This window comes from Mustela nivalis (genome assembly GCF_964662115.1).
Source record: "Mustela nivalis genome assembly, chromosome: 4".
Classification (NCBI taxonomy): domain Eukaryota; kingdom Metazoa; phylum Chordata; class Mammalia; order Carnivora; family Mustelidae; genus Mustela; species Mustela nivalis.
In genome coordinates, this window is record NC_139023.1 from 11,721,597 (window position 1) to 11,739,470 (window position 17,874).

Here is a 17,874-nt window from a genome sequence, read left to right on the forward strand (position 1 = left end):
TTAATAATTCTGCATGGACTTTGAAGACCTTGGGAGAAAAACTAAAGAATAAATACATTTGGAAGCATAATTATACCTATTATTTCCTTCTTGATTTTCTTTCACTTTCTGCAAAATCACTTAGGAATCTACCATAATCTAATACAAATTTTGGGCAGAACAGTCCTGATTTCCACTTGTATAAATAATCCTAATGAGTACTGTTTATGCTTGAATGTCTTCAGCTAATCTGAAACATTTATGCTGTAGAGGTCCTTCTGTCCAATATACAATGTATTGAATGAGAGCTCTTTAAACTAAAGTATTGAAAAATGTGATATTTGCCAGTAAAACAAAACAAAACAAAAACAAAAGTAAGAGAAGAATAATTATTATTTTCTATTTAAGCAATGTTGTTTTGGCTTATGTCTCCTATTTTTCTATATCTGATTGGTGATTTTCTTTCTATACTATGCTTATCATAACATTCAATGCTTCCTTTCTCTAAATCAGAAGACACACAAACGTAGTGATCCGAAGGGGCACATGCACCCAAATGTTTATAGCAGCAATGTCTACAATAGCCAAACTATGGAAAGAACCTAGATGTCCATCAACAGATGAATGGATAAAGAAGATGTGGTATATATACACAATGGAATACTATGCAGCTATCAAAAGAAATGAAATCATGCCATTTGCGACAACATGGATGGAACTAGAGTGTATCATGCTTAATGAAATAAGTCAATTGGAGAAAGACAACTATCATATGATCTCCCTGATATGAGGAAGTGGAGATGCAACATGGGGGGTTAAGTGGGTAGGAGAAGAATCAATGAAACAAGATGGGATTGGGAGGGAGACAAACCATAAGTGACTCTTAATCTCACAAAACAAACTGAGGGTTGCTGGAAGGAAGGGGGGTTGGGAGAAGGGGGGTGGGGTTATGGACATTGGGGAGGGTATGTACTGTGAAGTGTGTAAACCTGGCCATTCACAGACCTGTACCCCTGGGGATAAAAAATATATGTTTATTATTACAAATATATAAAAAAAAGACACACAAGGTCATGAAAAATTCCCTATGTGCCTTTTGTAGAATATTGTATCTTTAATTATTAAGCTAAAAAGCCAAATCTAGGGATAAATTGATATGATTTGTATTCTTACACCTTGGAGAAAAGTCTTGGGATTTCTCAGCACTCTGTTCAGTAATTATGATTTTTCAGATTAGAGTTATTTTTAAAAAATGTGTAACATAGTAATACATTATGCAAAAATTGGAAAGTCTCAAAAACAGTTAAGATTTGTTTGGAGTGGGATGAGAAGTAGAATTTCAATCTCTGAAGGAAACAATTTTTAATTTTAAAACCCATTTTCTGATGATTTTTTTCATTTAACATTATAGTTTAGAATAACAGAAGCTTTTTAATTTTGTAGTTTGTAGAACTGACAGTGGCTGTTGCCTAATGTATAACTAAACAAGAATAAACCCATGTATCTCTCTGACTTTAGTTCTTTAGTGAACCAGTGTATTCCAAGTTGGCCTGACTGAAATTTAGATCAATCACATTTCCCAATAGCTTGTCCAGAAATCTTTGTAACTTTTTTGGAGAAAGAAAGAGACTAGGATCTAGTTTGAAATTCAGCTAGGAACTTCAAACCCTCTGAGATTTTTTTTGTCATCTTCCCTGAGCTGGGCTTCATGTCTGTGTGAGCTGGAGACAACTGAGCCTTGGATAGCATCATGTAACGGGGCCACAGGTGTAACCACTGTAACTTTGGTTCTGTGCATCCTGGAAAGTTAGAAATTTCTGGTTACCTTAGTGGTTAAGGTTTCCCAATAATTAAATCTCTAGAATGATGCCTTCAGGACAAGGCTAGATATTTAAAAGCACTAATGCTTGTTGACTGACTAACTGATTGGTACCATGTTAAGAACCAGAAAGTGCTTAGTAAGCATTTATTTATGACAGTCGTAACTGCACATAACTTGAACCATGGCATAGAGTTCCTTTATGTGGCTAAAACACCTGAGAATTAAATCTGGGCAACAAAATAAATAAAATAGTACTAGATTAAAACCCACTGTATAAAATAAATATCCACAAATTCATGCTGATATAAATTAATTGAATAAATAGTTATGTGTGGGAACATATATAAATACCCCATACAGAAGAATTCTAGCTATGTATAACTCCCATTCCATCCCTTAAGTGTAGGATTCAATAATGACTTCAAAAGAGTATGGAACAAGGGTCAAGGCTAGAGTGGGGAGGGGAGAGTGACTTTACAGTGGAGAAACCTGGCAAATACCAGCTCAACTAGTTGATCAGGGTTAACATCTTCAATGATAAGACACATTCATAGAAAAAACCTCTGGCACATGATGAAAATGTCCCTAAACTTGCTGATCTTTTCCCCCAAAACTTATAGCCATTGTATAACCACAGAAAAAGCATCAGATAGGGATGCCTGGATGGCTCAGTCGGTTAATCATCTGCCTTTGACTCAAGTCATGATCCCAGGGTTCTGGGATTGAGTCCCACATCAGGATCCCTGTTTAGTGGGGAACATGCTTCTCCCTCTGCCTGCTGCTCCCCCTGCTTATGCTCTCTCTTTCTCAACCCCCCCCCCCTCTCTCTATGATGAATAAATAAGTAAAATCTTAAAAAAAATCAGTGATGCCTGGGTGGCTCAATGGATTAAGCCTCTGCCTTTGGCTCAGGTCATGATCTCATGGAAGCGAGCCAACTTACCCCTCTGTCTCTGCCTGCCTCTCTGCCTACTTGTGGTGTCTCTCTCTCTCTCTCTGTCAAATAAATAAATAAATAAAATCTTTAAAAAATAAAAAAACATTTTTTTGTAAAAATCAGATAAAGCCAAATTGAAGGAAGAACAATACAAAAATACCTGACTAAGGCTCCAGTTTTATCAAGATCATCAAGAACAGAGAAAATCTGAGAATCTTGTCATAGTTAAGAGGAGTCTAAAGACACATCATTCCTAAATATAATGTGGTACCCTAGATGTGAATTCGACTAACATCTACAAAATTCTAATAAAGAATAGCCTTTAGCGAATAATAATGTATCAACTTCAATTCATTAATACGTAATGAATGTACCATTGAAGTATAAGAGGTTAATAATAGGGGGAAATGGATGCTGATTGTACAGAAATTCTTTGGAATTCTTTCTTTCCTCAAACTTTTGTGTTTTGTTTTGTTTTGTTTTTCTGTAAAAGTACAGATAGTAAATATTTCCAACTTGCAGACTGTATGGTCATCATTGCAACTATTTAACTCTGTCATTGTAGCTTGAAGGGAGACAGAGACAACACACACAAGTGAATAAGTGTGTCACTTTGCTAAAATAAAATTTATTTACAAAAACAAATGGAAATGCAGATTTGGTCTGAAGGCTGTAATTTGCCAGCCTCTCTAATTTTTTCTTTCTTCCATTTTTGGAAGTGTATAATCACCTTATTTTTTAGAAAGTCCAGGAATGCGCCAAATGGTATATTTTATCCATAACTTACTTGCTCTTTGTTGACTGTCTTTCAAAATATCTACATATCCACATTGCTAGAAACAAGTGTCTTTTAGCTTGCATTAAATATACAAGTATATTAAGACAAGTGTTGGGAGTTAAAACCTTTATCTAGGGTTAATCTGTATCAAAATTAAAGAACACGTTTTTAAAAAATATGAGTACTGGAATTAGAAAAAGTACTTTAAGGATTTTTGTTATTTCTTTGAATTGCAAATAAAAAAATAACTTCTCCACCGTCAACAACAAAAATGTCTCTCCTTAAAATCTGAATTTTCTTTACTGCAGAAGAACAGTCCTTGGTATCTGAGTAATGCCAACCTCTCTACTTGTGCACTAAATTCTTCAACTGTCATCTAGTTTAGCAATTGTTATTTCTCTCTGTATCCTCATTATTTTCTCTTCTTGCATGATCAGTTCCCGTCAGCAAAAATGTTGGAATATCTTACAATTTAAAACACAACAAATATTTGCATCAAACATCCTGCAGATAGTCCTACATTTTTCTGTTCTTCTTTATGTCGGAAGCATTTGAGAATTGTCTATAACTACTGCATCCAGTTTTTCACTTTACCCTTCTCCGGTGTCTTTTTCTGAATGTTTCATTAAATTTCACTATGCATTCACAAATACAAAGAACATAGATATTCACACACACATGTGCATTTTTATAAATACATATACATTTATTTCTAAGTCTGACTATACTAATTATAAAAAAATACAAGTTTATATTAATACCTACAAATCTAAAACCTCAAGGGATTGTCTAGCCTTCTTATTTTCCAAAATTTTAAATTTGTTTCCACTATCTTTAATGTACTTATTTGTTTGCTCAGTTCCCCCAACCCTATGATCATCTTGGCCACCTTCTCTGACCTTCCCCCTACTTGACCCCTGGCCTCATTGCCACTTTCTCTCATTCTCCAAGCACACTTTTGCCTGCCAGACCCCAGTAGTTTCTTAGCCCTTAGCAATGCTTTCACTTTCAAGGGAAAGAAATAAAAAGAGGAATTTGCATACTTTTGTGGCCTAAAGTTTTTAGGACTCATTTAAAACACAGATTATATAAGCCTTCCTAATATTAATAATAATAATAATAATAATAATAATAATTCTGTCTCGAATATTTGAAAGTTGCTAAGAGAGTACATCTTAAAAATTCTCATCCCAAGAAAGAATTCTGTATCTATGTATGGCAACAGATGTTAAGTAGATTTATTGTGGTAATTTTTGCGATATATCCAAATATTGCATTATGTTGAAATTGATCTAATGTTATATGTCAATTTCATTTCAACTAAAAATATTATCCCTTTAACATCTGGGGAAAAAAAAAAGCTGTCCTGTCATAAGTACACTTAGCTCTGTAGACAGAGATCTCATAAATGAGATCATCTGTCACTGACCAGAATGAAGCTGAGGCTTCTTGCCAACAATGATGCAAGTCAAGCATCTTAAAATTGAATTCTTGAGTTCAAATTGAGCCTTTAGATTATTGGAGCACCCACATTTTGACTATAAACTTGTGAGAGCTCTAAGACCGAACCATCCTGCTAAATCATTTCTAGCTTCCTAACCTTCAGAAACTGTGCAAGATAATAAAGATAATAAATGTTTGTTGTTTTAAGCCACTGTATTTTAGGGTAATTTGTTACACTACAGTATGTAACAAACCCAGTGTGGAACAGGATATTGCAAATACTAAGTGTATCTCTCCAGAAAATACTAATCAATTACAAAGAAAGAGAAATGGTAAGATTAAGATGTAATTATGGTAAAATGGTAAAATTAAGACTCAAGTTTGACCTAGGAACCAAGAATAACATTTTTTTTTTTTGTCTCTCTCTAACCCAAATCAAATTAAACTCCATGGAGACAGGGAGTTTGTGTTATTCACTGATCAAAACAAAGGGCATAGAAAGGAGACTTATTCACTGTAGTATTCATGTGTATTTGATGAATAAATGAATGTCTATCCAGGTACATATGTATATCTGTTATCAGAAGAATTAAAAAAAAATTCCTTACTGATTCACCAATGAAAATGCTATTCTTTTATTTATGTCAACTCATGAAACTGTTGAACATTAATTTTAATTGAATTATTTAGTAATTTTGTCCAACTCTCCAAATATCAAAACCAAAGTTGTCTCTAAAGTAAATCTAAAGATTTACTTATTTTTCTTTTTTTCCCAAGTTTTTATTTAAATTCCAGTTAGTTAATATACAGTATAATATTAGTTGCAGATGTAGAATATTGTGATTCATTATGTACATACCATAAACACCCAGTGCTCATCATAAGTGCCCATCTTAATCCTACTCACCAATTTAACCCACCTCCCCACCTACCTCTCCTCCTGTAACCCTCAGTTCATTTTCTACAGTTAAGAGTCTGTGTTCTGGTTAGCCCCTTTCTCTTCCACTCCATGTTCACCTGTTTTGTTTCTTAAATTCCACATAGGAGCTAAATCATATGGTATTTGTCTTTCTCTGATTTATTTCACTTAACCTAATACTCACTAGCTCCATCCACATCACTGCAAATGGAAAGATTTCATTCTGTTTAATGGTTGTGTAATATCCCATCATTCATATATAGATAGATAGATAAATAGATAGATGATAGATAAATAGATAGATGATAGATAGATAGATGATAGATATAGGTACAGATATAGATCACTTCTTCTTCTCCATTTGACTCTTTCCATAGTTTGGCTATTATTGCTAATGCTGCTAGAAACATCGGGGTGCATGTATCCCTTCAAATCAGTACTTTGTATCCTTTGGATAAACATATAGTAGTGCAATTACTGGGTCATAAGGTAGTTCTATTTTTAACTTTTTGAGGAATCTCCATACTGTTTTCCAGAGTGGCTGCATCAGTTTGCATTCCCACCAACAGTGTAAGAACATTCTGACTGGTGTGAGATGATATCTCATTGTAGTTTTGATTTGTATTTCAGCCGAGTGATGTTGAGCATCTTTTCATGTGCCTTTTAGCCATCTGTATGTCTTCTTTGGAAAGATGTCTATTCATGTCTTCTGCCTAATTTTTAACTGGATTATTTGTTTTTGGGTGTTCAGTTTTATATGTTCTTTATATATTTTGGATACTACCCTTTTATCAGATATGATTAAATTTCTTTGCTGATCGTGTCTTCTCAATTTTCTATTTCTTCCTGTTTCAGCTTTTGTAGTTTACATGTTTCTAGGAATTTATCCATTTCCTTCAGACTGTCTGATTTGTTGGCATATAGTTTTTCATATATTCTCTTATAATTGCTTCTGTTTCTCTGTTGTTGGTTGTTATTTCTCCTTTCTCATTTGTGATTTTATTTATTTGGGTCCTTTCTCTCTCTCTCTCCCTTTATCAGTTTGGCTGGGGGTTTCAATTTTATTAATTTTTTTCAAAGAATCATCTCCTAGTTTGTTTGTTTGTTTGTTTGTTTCTTTTTGTATTTCTTTTCAGAGTAACAGTATTCATTATTTTTGCACACGCCCAGTGCTCCATGCTATCTGTACCATCTCTAATACCCACCACCTGGTTCCCCCAACCTCCCACCCCCCGCCCCTTCAAAACCCTCAGACTGTTTCTCAGAGTCCATAGTCTCTCATGGTTCACCATTTGTTTTTCTCTTTTTTAGTTTCTATATAATTTATTTCTGCTCTCTTCTTTATTACTTCCCTTTTTGGCTAGTTTTATGTTCCTTTCTTAGCTCCTTTATGTGTAAGGGTAGGAGACATGCTTGAGACTTTTCTTGCTTCTTGAGGTAAGCCTATATTCCTATACACCTCCCTCCCTTGACCTCTTTTTCTGCATCTCAAAGATTTTGGATTGGCATATTTTCATTTTCATGTGCTTCTCTATTTTTGTTATTTATTCTTTAATTTCCAGTTTGAGCCATTCATTCTTTAGTAAACTGTTCTTTAACTTCCACATATTTGTGATCTTTCCAAATTTTTTCTTGCAGTTGACTTCAAGTTCCATAGCATTGTGGTCAGAAAAGATGCATGGTATTTTAATCTTTTGTACTTGTTGAGGCCTGATTTGTAACCCAATATGTGCTCTATTCTGGAGAGTATCCTGTGTGCACTTGGAAAGAATGTGCATTCTGCTGCTTTAGGATGAAATGTTCTGAATATATCTGTTAAGTACATCTGGTCCAGTGTTTTACTCAAAGCCATTATTTACTTTTTGATTTTCTGCTTAGATGATTTGTCCATTGATGCAAGTGGGACGTTAAAGTCCCTTACTATGATTGTATTATTATCACGTTTTATATATTTGGATGTTCTCAAGTTGGAGGCATGTATGTTTACAATTGTTAGATCTTCTTGTTGGTTAGTTCCTTTATTATGATATAGTGAATGGCCATATTTATTGCAGATACTTTAGAGCAACTGCTCATAGGAAGAATATTAAACTAGTCTCCAACTTAGCAACCATTTAGGGAAGTTCAGTCAAAAGAGATTGTATTAGCTTTACTCAATCTCCAATCTCTTTTAAGGGACATAATTGGAGACATGATAAGAGCCTGAGGATCATTTTCTAGCTGTAAAGCCTGGGGGAAGGCAAACTAGAAATATTGTCCACTGTTTTTCAGACTAATCTGTGAAAAGTATCTAATTGTCTCCAGTTGTTTTGCCTTCCTGTAATTCCATAGCAGTGTGACATTCAGGTTGTTTCTTAATTTCTTCCCTGAAGCAGACTACAAGATAAAATCTTAAGATTTTTCCAGTACAGTCAAAGACACTGGGATGTTCACAAAGGAAAATGATATATCTTTATACTTTAGATCGTCATACTTAATTACATCTTTATACTTTGTTGATGAGAGGTTTCAACTTCAAATTCTATTTTTGTACAGACTGATAAATTCACAGATTGAAATTATTTTGCCCTTTGTCAGCAGTACGCTATAAAGATCTAGAGACAAAAGAAACCACATCATAGATAATATTTTGATCAGATGGAAAATGGCAATAGTTTCAAACCATTTTTTTTTTCTATTTTGAAACAGAATTTTTACTACAGTCATCACTATTACCTGCAGCTTAAAAAAGTGATATGCAGATATATTCTGGATAGTACAGGCATCATTTAAGGAAAAGAATATATTACAACTTTCCTGGGTTTCCCATCCTTTTCCCCATTTCTACCCAGGGAACATGTTCCTGCTGGTCTGACTTGCCCATGCAGTTCTAGAGGTACAGATAAAGCACCTTTAAATAAGGGTTACTAATGAGAGCACAGGAGCCATGAAACATCATGTGGCTGTTTTGTATGGCTTTTACAGCTGGAGTCAGAAGCAAAAGTAAAAATAAAGGCTTCTATTTACTACACATAAAAGTTAATTCTGAATGCCAGATTTAGGAGATTTCCATGGGCTCTTTGTTTCTATCTACTACCACAAGTAATAACAAAGAGCCTTACTTAAGCATTTAATCCTTAAACCAGTAATAGATTTTCTACAGTTAATCATTAACCTCATAAAGGTCTACAGACTTTAACGTTTGCCTTCTTAATGCTTAGATGAATTGTCTTGGTTGCCTAAACAATATACCGAGGAAAATTTCTTGTACTCAATTTCTGTAGAAACAAAATCTGGACTTCAAGTTCCTCAAGACAGGCATCTGGTAAGTGACTTGCCACTATACAACTAATTTAACAACTGAAAAATGAGAAAGTCAATAATGGAAAATTCTAGTGTGGATGTTTTACTATACAAAGGGAAATATTTGGGGTTCTTAGGTCCAGATTTTCTGTCAGAAACTCGCAGGATTATTTTCCATATTTAAAATTGTGTCGCGTTGTCTACTCTACTAACTTTAGCTTTGTAAAGCTAAAACACAGTTTTAAAGGTTATTAATCATCCACCTTCTCAGTTTCTGTTTAGTTTAAAAGAATATTCTTGTATGGTCCACTGCTAGGCAAAGATACAAGTCAGCTTTTGTGTACTTCTTGAGATTCCCAAAGAATTGTATTGTACAGATGTTAGATAAATGCATTTTCCATTGATGACTGCTTTATTTCTTTTTTTCAAATATAATTTGACTATATGGCATGTTTTTTATTACAATACATGTATGACCTTCTTTTAATTTTTAAATTAGAGAACCACTAGAGCGATGTATTCTTCAATTTCCATAAATTTTGGTAAGAGTTGAGCTATGTTGTATTTTTTTTTTCACATGCACACTTCTATTGTCACTTTAATGAATAGTTACTTCAGAATGGTCTCTTCTAAAGCTCTTCGACTTTTCCCCTGGATTTATTATCAAAGCAATAGTCTAAGAACCCCAGTGTCAGTAGAGAAAGTCCTAATGAATGAAGACTTACTTGATATCATTAAATTCTTATTGTAGTAATGAGAATATTAAGCATTACATTTTAATAACAGATGAAAAAGTTTAATACACTTTAAATCCAAATACTTTGATTAAAGCAATTCTAGTTAAGTTGGATTAATGTATTTAAATTAATGTCTGTGACCAACCAATGCAAGTTGTTCAATGGATAAATGTTTATAGTCATTTTCTTTTTTCTAAAAAGATACAAATATTTTCCTCAGATTCATGAAAATTTGTAAGTCAGTGTTCTGAAAATGTTCCAAAAAATATATATTTTTACTTTAATGTTATGTAGATTTGTTAGCTATCGACATGTATAAAGCTATACCGAACTTTAAAATCACTTTATCCCCCACTGAAAATGGGGATAATGTAGTTGAAGCCTGTAGTATCATATGATACCTATTTTATGTGGCTTAAGGGAAAAAAAAAAAGTTCATTTGCGGTCACATGACTCGTTTAGTATTTCATGATGGCTGAGAGTATACAGAGGGTATTTTTCAACAACAATTAGACTCTGTTTTCTCTGGAATGTTGACAAATTTTTCTTTCTTCATTGCATTTAAGAGCAACTTCCTCTTGTCTTCTGAAACTTGATAGAAATAAACTTAAAAGAGTTTGAAACTGATTTCAAGTCAATAGGCAGTAGCTTTCCAAAGCTTTTATAATTTTGCAGAATACTTTCAAGGATCTGTGTCCAGGCAGAACCTAACATGTTCCTGTCTAAGATGCACAACTGAGCCAAAGCCATCTACTTCTGTGAAGAACGGAAGCTTTGCTAAGCTTCACAATGTACATGTTGTATCATATCTCATAGCACCACATCTTAAGAATAGATTTTAGAGAGGAGGAGGACAGAGAAGAGAAACTTATTGTTTTGGAGAAGACTTGGTAATAAGGGATCTGACATTGCTCAGATAAATTTCTTTATGTCTGATACAGCCACATGGGCCACTGTGTCCTTGGCAATGTGGATTTAAGGCTTGATCTACCTCCATTCTTCTCAACTTCGCAGAATTCAATGCTTTCAGTCTACATAAATGTCATTATTTCTCAAAGACACTGAATTTTGTATCCTAGCCTCCAAAGAAAGTTGGCTATAAAAATCACCGTACCCATAGAAGTTGTAGACAGATAAGAAGGAAACATTTTAATTTTTATTTATTTATTTATTTATTTGAGAGAGAGAGAGAAAGAGCAAGCACAAGCACAAGCAAGGTGAGCAACAGGCAGAGAGAGAAGCAGACTTCCTGCTGAGCCAGGAGCCTGATGGGGGACTCAATCTCAGGACCCTAAGATCATGACCTGAGCTGAAAGGAGACACTTAAACGACTGAGCCACCTAGGTGAAGAAGGAAATATTTTAAAGGAGGATGATGAAATACTTCTGTTAAGAAAGTGCTCAAGTTGGTTTAAACCTTAAAACAAAAAACATACATATATATGTATATGCACATATATACACACACTTATCTATACACCAGTATTTCAGTACTCACACACATATATATCAAATTTCTAAAGGATGAGTTAAGAAACATAACAAATATAGACCAAGAAGACAAAAGTAACAATGCTATTGTCTCATAAGATCGGAATCAAAAGGATTAAGTGTTAGGTGAATCTATGATAATAAATATTATATTCCATAATAAACACAATCACAATTTTATATTTTAGGAAGCATATGTCCAAAGTAAAAAAAATTCATATACTGCATATGTTAAAAATTTGAAAGAAATTGATAGAAACATGTACAGAGAGAAAACTTAAACAATATTAATCTTCTAATAGATTAAATTTTAAAAAGATTTTAGAGATTTAAAATATATTGATATTGAATTCATTTGTACATATGCATATATATATGCACATATTTATGCTTATACTATCAATAGACAACATAACTTGCTACAAATTGATCACAATCAGATATAAAATACAAAATTTATGGTGTTTACATTCTTTAGACCAGCAGATTAACATAGAGAATCTAATTAAAAATTATTGTAATATGCAACAAATTAAATTAGTAAATCAAATACTTTTTAAAAAAATAATCTATAGGTTAGCAGTCATCATATAATTAAATATAAATTATGTTGTAAATGTATATAAAACCTGGAAATATTAAAGTCTCTGGGATTTGGCCAAAACTGACCAGGGACAAATTCAAAACTTTAAATACTTTCCTATCAAATTAAAGAAGCAAAACCTAATTATTCAACTGAAAAACAAAAATAAAACAAAAAAGGAACAAGATGGTCTTCAGAATCCATGAAACTGGTTATGATTTTTTTCTGAGTATAGATGACACAGGTGTACAGGTGTACATCTCAGTGATTTGACAAGTTTATACATTATTTAGGGTCACCACAAGTGTAGCTACCATCTGTCCTGTTACACCACTATTAAAATATCATTGCCTCTTTCTTAAGCTGTGCCTTTAACTCCCATGATATATTCATTCCATATCTAGAAGACTGTATTATCCCTCTCCCTTTCACTATTTTGCCCAAACCCATACCCCTCTCTCTGGCAACCATCAGTTTGTTCTCCCTATTTATAGTTCTGATTCTTCTTTTTCTTTGTTTATTCTTTTCTTTTCTTTTCTTTTCTTGTTTTTAGAATCCACTTTTTTTTTTTTAAGATTTTATTTATTTATTTGACAGAGAGAGAGATCACAAGTAGGCAGAGAGGCAGGCAGAGAGAGGAGGAAGCAAGCTCCTTGCGGAGCAGAGAGCCCTGGGATCATGACCTGAGCCGAAGGCAGAGGCTTTAACCCACTGAGCCACCCAGGTGCCCCTAGAATCCACTTTTGAGTGGAATCATTCTCTGACTTATTCTCTGACTTATTTCACTTAGCATAATGCATTCTAGGTTTGCCCATGATGCCTCAAATGGCAGAATCTCATCTTTATTTTTGTGGCTGATAAGTAGTCCATATCTTCTATAAGTAGTCCATATCTATTGATGAACACTTAGGTGGCTTTCATATCTAGGGTATTGTAAATAATGTTGCAATAAACATAGGATAAGCATGTATCTTTTTGAACTGGTGTCCCCCCCCCCCTTTGGGAAGGTACCCAGTATTGGAATTATTGGATGTATGGTATTTCTATTTTTAATTTTTTGAGGAAACTGAGTACAGTTTTCCACACTGGTTGGACCAGTATATATTCCCACCAACAATGCACAAGGCTTCCTTTTTTCCCACATCCTCATCAACACTTGTTTCTTGTCATTTTGATTTTAGTTATTCTAACTGGTGTAAAGGGATAGCTCATTGTGGTTTTGATTTGAATTTGCCTGATGATTCATGAGATTGAGCATCTTTTCATGTGTCTGTTAGCTATCTGTATGTTCTCTTTGGAAAAGTGTTTATTCAGGTCGTCTGCCCATTTTTTAATCAGTTGGTTTATTTCTTGGTATTGAGTATATAAATTAGTTATATATTTTGGATATTAACCCCTTATTGGATATATCATTTACAAATATCTACTCCTATTTAGTAGGTTGTCTTTCTGTTTTATTGATGGTTTTCTGGTTATCATTCTTTACTTCACTATGTACATGTTGTTTGATATTGGGAATTGCTTATAACATCTCCAAGCTTCAGTTTCCTTTTCTGAAAGACAAGGATAAATAATATCTATCTCAAATATTGTTATAAATGTAAATTATTATTCAAGTTATTTTTATTATTAATATTCTATTGATCTTTACTCTGTGTCAAACATTGTTCCAAATACTTCCTTCCTTCATTTTTAAAGATTTTATTTATTTGAGAGAGAGAGAGTATGTGCATGTGCACACATGTGCACATGAACAGGACCAAGAGGAGGGGCAGCAAAGAGAAGAAGAAATAGGTTCCCCGCTGAGCAGGGGCCATGGGGCTCAATCCCAGGACACTGGAATCATGACCTGGGCCAAAGGCAGATGCTTAACCAACTGAGCCACCCAGGCATCCCTACTTATTTAATTTTTACAGCTATTCAATGTGATGGGACATAAAATAGTTCCCATTTTACAGATGAGAATAATCTGGCAAAGAAAATTTACATAAATTATTCAAAATCACATTTGAAAGGTCCTTTTGAAAACTGGCCCCAATCCATTGTAGGTGCTCCTGAAATGTTTATTTCTCTACCTTCTCCTATCTACCCCTGCCCCTTTTGATCTTATAAAACAGAAACTTTTATTCAACTCTTTTCCAACTCTGTAGATACTATCTTTCTGCAGGAGAAATCCAAATCTCCTACTCTTCAGGTAAAATCATACAGCACCATGGTGACAGAAAAACCAAATTTTAAAGAAAGAAACAAAGACAAAATAGACCTAAAGAAAAAAAAAAAAACCCATACACAAGCACATATGACACAATTATATTTTTAAGGAAGATACATGTTTGTTACCCTATTCCTAACATTTCATTTAGGCTTACAAACAAGCCGACCCAATTTAAAGCAGAGTTGTTTATGCTTCAGGAACTGAAATGATGACCTCACCATTTTCTTCCATTGCTATGGTACTGAAGAGCTGTTTTCTGGATTTTATTAGGCCCCGGGGATTGCAGATGGAGAAGAGTATAATTAACTCTTCACCATCAAATTCTTATATAAAAGATTTTGGCGATAAAAGAGTGACTAGAAGCAGATGGCATCCAGTACTTCCTGCCTATGTACAAAGAGGGCCTGAGGATATCAAGTAATAGGGTCCATCTAACTTGGGAATGTCTGTATGAGATGGAGAAGACAGGCAGATGCAATTATCTCCACTTAAAGGCTAAAGTCGCCAAGCACTTTTAGGGTTAATTACTTGCTCAAGACTGATTATAAAGTGTAGATTAAGTATAAAAACCTTGACCCATAATCTCTTTTCATGGGACTGACCCATAATCTCTTGTCATGGGACAGAATAGTTCTCCAGGTGAAAGAGAATTTTTTTTTTTCCTGATTTGAGTCAGGGTTGAAATTAAAAAAGAGGATGAATTTTGAGATTATGAGGGTATAAATGGTGATAATATGATAACTCTTTTAGAAATACATGTTAGCATGTGGCATTTTCATACCCATTAAATTATTTCATTTATGAGATTTTTTTCAAGTTTTATTTAAATTCTAGTTAGTTTCATTTATGAGATTGTAACAATGACCATGACACAATGACAATGATTCTATGAAATGGATACTATCTGGTCAGATAAAGTGTTCTATGCTCAAAAAATGTTCACTTGCCCAAAACTGCATATTTGGTAAGTTCTAGATTTTTCTAACCATGGCCTTTCCAGCAACAAAGTGAGTGATTTCACCATTAGATGTGTTAATATCCAGGATTTGAAATCTGACTTTACCATATATATGTTTTGTGTCATAGGGCAAGTTTCTTACACTCTGAAAATTTCCAGTGATAATATGAATTTCAAAGCTATTAAGTTGAAATGGAAAAACACAATGTGGAAATTATAATGACTATAAGTGCCCATAAATCTTAATATTCTTCATTTATTATGCCTTAATGTTAAACCATATTATCTTAGCCATTTAATTTGACAACATAAGCTATAATCATTTGTAAGATACAATGTGTGGGAAAAGAACATGTTCTCATTTCTGTGTATACAGCAAATAAACAAAAAACAACAACCAAAAGGCAACTAATTGGAGAATTTATTACAGAGATAAATTTCCAAGGTCATGTGAGAAATATAGAATATTCTGTATTATTTGAGATTTCACGAGTGGGAAGCTTTTATAAATGTGCACTTTGAATTTTGATCGAAGTGATGCAGTGTTTTAATTATTGGCTCCTAACAAAATTTTTTCGCAATAGAATGTTCTGTTAAACATCTTCCTCCTTTCTTGTTTCTATTTTTGTGACTTAAAGCATATATTCATTTTAGTTAGAATTATGTAATGTTAGAGGTGAAACAAATAGGAGTGACAATTTCGTGCATTTCCCACATTTTTTAGACAGGTAAAATATGGCTCAGAAACATGAGGTGAGTAGCTCAGGGCTCTACTGCTGATATAGAGAGAGTCGTGAGAGAGATGTGTGTGCCCAAATGTCTCTCTTCAGGTTCCTTGTATTGTTGAAACAGTTGAGTTTTTACACATTTAAAAAGGAGTTAATAAAATTTGTTCCATTTAGACCAAGAATCTGTTGAATATCAAAATATTGTCACTTTCCAGGAGAATAATGTATTGATTATTGTGACCTTAATATTAATATTTTTATGGTTAAGGCACATCATATCCTCAGGTTCAAGATTTCATTATTTTAACTCATTAATGGGCATGAAAGTCAATTGTTTTGTTCAATTAACATGGTCTAACATTAGCTTTTATCAATGCAAAGAATATTAAGTAGTTTCCAAGGGCTTATAATGATCTTCCAGAGGAAGTTAAATTTCAAGGGACATTTTCAGAGAAGTAAACAAAAGAGACACAAGGGAAACAATCATCTTCTTTCAACATATCCTGAGCTCTTATCAACTCAATTTCTCTCACATAGTAAGTTCTACGCAACTCAAATATACCATTCTTTTAATGATTTTTTGGCTCTGATTCTTAACTTGGGGATATTCATTTAAAGCTCTCAGAAGTTTAAAGGTAAGTTAAATATGACTGCATGTTTTACACAAATACTTCTGCTTAGAGCTTTTTAGGAGTCATGATGCTAATTTAGAATATTAAGCTCATGCAAAATCTGAATTAGATTGAGGAAATATTAAAATACATCCACTGATTACCTTTAATATATAATTTATAATAACCAAATATTGTTAAAAACACAAATATTCCAAAAGGTACAAAAAACTGTATATAAACTAAAATATTTCATTATACAGTTTTCACACATGAAACAAAGTTTAAAATGTAGAATTTCTCCCCTTAGAAATTGTTCCAAATAAAATTTTAGATGAAACATATGAATAAATGAGGATAAATATTATTAAAACAAGTCATTAGCATGATTCAGTTTTTCTAAAAATCATTTCATATGCATTTTAGCAGATGATATCTCTATGTAGTTATAAAATACTTTAGTGTGTGTGAGACATTGGGTAGAAAAGGATTACTGTTTTTTTCCTCTCTTCTACTAGAATAGACTTCTGTATCTATTATTAGCCAAACCTCACGGTCAAAATCAAATCACACCTTTTGTTCTACAGATTAGGTGACTACCTCCACATAATTCGGCACTTTTTAAATGTCACCTTGTATTAGGAATTGTCTTCATTGTTTAGACTTAGAAGGTAGTATAGGATAGTGATTAAGATCACCGTCCTAAGACTATCAGGGTTCAAACACAGTCCTGCTACTTACTGACGGGTATGATCTGGGCAAGTTCCTCTATACTAATTTCCCCCTTTATAAATGGGTATAATAGGACTAAACTTAGAGCATTTTTATGAGGAATTAAATAACAAAATGCTTCATTAAAGCAGGGCTGTGTAAATGTGTGTAAATGTGTGTGCATTTTGAATAATGATTTAGAATGCAAGCTCCTTCTCGATCGGATGTATGACTTACTGATACTTTTCAGGACATCTCAAAGTGCTGGCTTAATAATTATAATTACAGTGGTAAGATAAAATAATTTAATCCCTGATTATCCCACCTAGAATATTGCGTAAGCTTCATTTCATTTCAGTATGCTTATCTGTATCAATAAAGTAAAGGCTTTGGGATTACAAACTCAAATACTTGTTCCAATATTGGGACAATGAATCTAAATTCTTATCAAGGAAACAGACATTGCAAACAGATAATAACAACACACTGAAATATGTGAAGTAGTATCAGTCTATTCAGGATATGGAAATGGAGAAAAGAAGGTAATTGATTTTGTCTTTAGGTCACTAGGAAGTCTTCTCAGAGGATGTGAAATTTGTGTAAGATTTTGAGGAGTGAATAGAAGTTTTCCAGATACACAAGAGAGGAGTATCATCTCCAAGACAGAAAATGCTGGTGTCA

At 33.4% G+C, this 17,874-nt stretch overlaps 1 protein-coding gene across 1 annotated transcript in view; it reads left to right on the forward strand.

Moving 5' to 3' along the window:
• The first annotated feature begins 9,039 nt into the window (after positions 1-9,039).
• The window catches only part of LOC309863283 (uncharacterized protein), an 83,611-nt gene continuing 74,776 nt past the window's right edge, over positions 9,040-17,874 (forward strand). The window contains exon 1 of the mRNA XM_082727857.1: positions 9,040-9,182. The gene's annotated coding sequence lies outside the window, so the exon portion shown is untranslated. The remainder of the gene's footprint in view (positions 9,183-17,874) is intronic.